Raw genomic sequence first — 4155 nt, 5'->3', positions numbered from 1 at the left:
TTTTTGTATCCATAAAGGAAAATATAGGGACATTTGGTGGAATTTTAATGAGGCGTCTTAATTAGTTGTTAGTAGTATATCAATGTGATATTCTGACTTTGATAATTATACTGATGTTCTGCAGGAGAATGCTGTTTTGAGAAACTATACATGGAAGAACTTAGGGTTAATGGGACAAAGAGTCTACAACTTACCTTAAATGGCTCAGAAAGGGAACGAGAAAGCAAATGTGGTAAAATATTAACAATTAGCACCTTGGGTGAGTGTCATACAGAAATCTCTTGAACATTTGTCTTAACAACTTTTATGTGTATTTAAAAAAAATTTTCAAAAAAAAAACCCACTGGTATACACAGCACCAAAGAAATTCATAATTATTACGTTCAGTGAAAAAGACAGGCATTGAAGTGTACATACCATATAGTTATCTAAACTTCAGAACAGGCAAAACCAATCTAAGGTGACAGAAATCACAACATATTTTTCTATGGGCAGGGGGGGATTGACTGGAAAGGGGCCCTGGAAAACTAAGAAAAAACCAAAAAACATGAAATAAGGATACTTTAAATTACATTTTGCAGTGAAGCAGGAGGTGCTGAAGGACGCTTTTCTCTGGCCCTAGCTTAACAGATCAACTGTTTTATAATAGTTGATTAGGTAGAACATCTTTCTTCCAGAAGCATCCTATCAGGTAAACGGCATGGAAGAATTTTTATATTACTTCTCTTCCTACCAACTTCTTGCATAAATTCGCTATATAGGTTAAATTTGGACTCTTAGGGAAACTGTTTCTGATTCTTCTAAGCAAAATTTTTTAAAGGAATACATGCTTTCCTATGTGTAAAAACTAATAACAAATTAATATTATTAACAGTTCACAATTACTGATTACTTAGAACATGCCAAGCACCAGGCAAAGTATTTTGTATGTATCATGTCACTGACTTACTGTGATTATTCCCATTTTACACAGAGAGAAACTAAGGGTCAGAGAGTTTAAACAACCGCAATTTTACACAGAGGCAAAGGCAGGTCTGGAACCCAGCTATGTGTTAACTCAGCTGTCCCTATTCAACATATATTCAGAATATCTGCTATTCAGTGTATAGTACCAGTTAGTACTACTGCCTCCAGTGACAGTCTACATGAACAAGAACCACGAATCTAATTCTTATCTTCATAGAAAATTAATACACTAGATCTCTCCCATGGATTAGAGACATAGGATAATATCTTGGGTCTTGCCATGTATCATTTCAAAGTCATGGAATGGAATGTTGATCAAATATATTTCTGTTTGTTTATTTACTGACATTTATTCCACTAGGAGTTCAAATAAAGTATGCATTATGTTGAGGCTCCTTTGTGGTTTTATAATCTCGGACAAATTTCACCAATACCAGTACCACCAGTACCAACGCCGGGGCCGTTTTTTCTTTCTACTACAGGATCTAAGCAATAATAATAAAGAAAACTGGAAAGATCATGTATCATTGCAGAACACTTTTAAATCAATGCAGCACGTCTATTGTTTAAAGCCTTCATGTGAATATCAATTGCAGGTAGAATTTCAATTGCAAATGAGGAACATTTTAAATATTAGGAGAAGTTTGGCTGATTTGCAGTGTTTGTCATACTATTTGAAGACTATATCGAAATGTAATATACATAGATATATCTATATGTATCTATATCTCTCTCTATATATATTTTGAGAGGTTGAGCGACTAGTCCACACTTACTGAGCCATATATATATACCAACAGATGTAGAACACCTCCTGGTATTGTGGGGAACAAAGACAAAAGAAAAAAGTTAAATTTCCTTACAACTTACAGCCCGTTGACAAGTTCTTGACACAGACACAGTGACCTTCCTCTAGGAACTCAACTGCCTTGAAGTTAACACTTTGCTAAGGGCAAAAGGCAATCTTAGCTTAACATTAGTCCGACCTCCAGGATCCTGCAAGTCTCCTTTAACATATAAAAATTACATTGGAAACTTCCTCTATCTCTACCACACCACCCACCCCACCAAGATATATGTTAGCAATCATCCTCCTCCAAATATATGGCCTCCTGATATACATCTGAAGGGTCTCATGACTAAAGTTTTACTAGACAGTAATAAATGACATTTTCCTAACAATTGTTAGCCCCTCAAGGTCCTGGAAACCTTGCTTCCAAAATTCCTTAAAGGCTTATGCTCTCCCTAACTCACTCCCAAGTTGAAAGTATCCTCATGATCCCAGTGCAGTTCTTTATGCCCACGGGTCCTGTCCCCATGCTTTAATAAAACCATCTTTTTGCACCAAAGATACCTCAAGAATTCTTTCTTGACTGTTCTCTCTGAGCCCCAACATTTTCACATCATTGGAATTATCTTTTCTTCTGGCTTTATGGAGATACAACCAACATATAACACTGTTTTAGTCTTAGCCGTACAAATAATGATGTGGTGTGTGTAAATATTATGAAATGCTTACCAAATAAGCTTGGTTAACCTCCATCACCTCCCATAGTTACTTTTTTTTCCTTGTGATGAGATTAAGATCTACTCTCCTAGCAACTTTCAAATATACAATAGAGTTGTTAACTATAGTTACTGCGCTGGACCTCACATCCCCCAGAACTTCTCCTACAACGGGAAGTGTGTACATTCGGCCACTTCCATTCAATTCCCTCAGGTCCCCACCCCCTGCACCTGGCAACCACCCATGTTTGTTAACTCATTCTTTCGCCTGGGTTCTTTCACAAGAGGTAGATAAAACACATTTCATTTGAACAAGGTCGGAATTTTGTTTCTAATAAAAGAGAAAAAGATGCATGGGGAGATTTCCCCCACATTCTTCCTCCCATCTTTTTTGTCCTACAAATAGATGTCCATTGGAATGGGAGAGAAGTAAAGAAAAATCTGCAGAAGCTAACACAAAACCCTGATATTATTGAGCTGCTGAACCAATTCAGGAATTACCTCTCTCTACACTTTTTATAAATGGAGGTCTCCAAATGTCTAAAGCCACAGTGACTCAGCTATTTTATTATTTTCATCCCAACTCATTTCTAATACAATATTTTTATTAATCTCTTTAATTCCACTCTCCATACATCAACTTCTGCAGAAATTCTACTTTCTTTCTTTTTTTTTTTTTTTTAAGATTTTATTTTTAAGTAATCTCTACACCCAACGTGGGGCTTGAACTCATGATCTTGAGATCGAGAGTCTCAAGCTCTACCAACTGAGGCAGCCAGGTGCCCCTGAATTCTGTTCTTTCTGAAAAAACAATTCACTACTCCTCGTGGCCTCGTTATATATTTCGGAGTTTGACTTTTACTCTACCCCAAATGAACCAATTAATAAATAAATTTGATATGTGTTCACTTTGATCTTTATTTCTAGTTTAACAGTTGTGTTCTGTATTGTACATATTCTTCTATCCCTCCCATGAGTCTTGAAATAAATCCCCCCCTTTATTTGGCTAAAGCTAATCCGTGTTAACATCAGTTGTTCCCATCCTAGAAGGCATTCATTTCTACAGCTCTCACATAACACTCCTGTGAATCCTCTCACTCATTTAGATCCTTTTTCTCTGCCTTCACTGTTGTCTATCGTTATTTTCTTCGTGTCCTTCTTAAGCACAGAATCCGGTGAACATCATCTTCCCCACAGAATGGTTTCCTCCCTTCCCTTCTTTCCCAGGAGCTAAGATATACTGATCCTGCCTCAATCTCTCCGACCACCCCTGTCAAGTTCCTCACTGACTTACTTTCCTCTAAACATTTGCATTCCACATATTTAAGCCTCCTGAGCTCTTCTCCAGACAACCTATCTGCCCTTTGGGGAATGCATTCATTCTCACTGCTAAAATGTCATTTTGATGGAAATGGTGCCAGGACTGGAGCTAGGACAGATCCCTGAACCCTATTCACAGGCTAATTTCTCAACTTCTCAGATCTTAATATTTCATTTGCCAATGAATTGTTTTCTATAAGGCGACTGTTAGCTCTAAAGCATTCAGTAGTTACTGAAATCTGCATCTCATATCCTCTGGCCATTTTCACCCAATGTTCCACTGATGTTGTTGTTTTTTTTTTTTTTCAAGCCAATATGATTAAAAACCAAGTGCTTCCTCTTTCCTAGTGTTTTCCTCTTCAG

General features: G+C 37.1%; 1 non-coding gene across 1 annotated transcript; it reads right to left on the bottom strand.

Moving 5' to 3' along the window:
• Nucleotides 1-3180: 3180 nt before the first annotated feature.
• TRNAE-CUC lies at nucleotides 3181-3253 on the bottom strand. The gene has a single exon. It is a non-coding gene; the product is annotated as a tRNA-Glu (tRNA).
• Nucleotides 3254-4155: the final 902 nt, after the last annotated feature.

Source organism: Ursus maritimus, unplaced genomic scaffold, assembly GCF_017311325.1.
Source record: "Ursus maritimus isolate PB19 unplaced genomic scaffold, ASM1731132v1 scaffold_7, whole genome shotgun sequence".
Classification (NCBI taxonomy): Eukaryota; Metazoa; Chordata; class Mammalia; order Carnivora; family Ursidae; genus Ursus; species Ursus maritimus.
The sequence above is the reverse complement of the archived record's forward strand: the minus strand, read 5'-3'. Positions and strand labels throughout refer to the sequence as shown.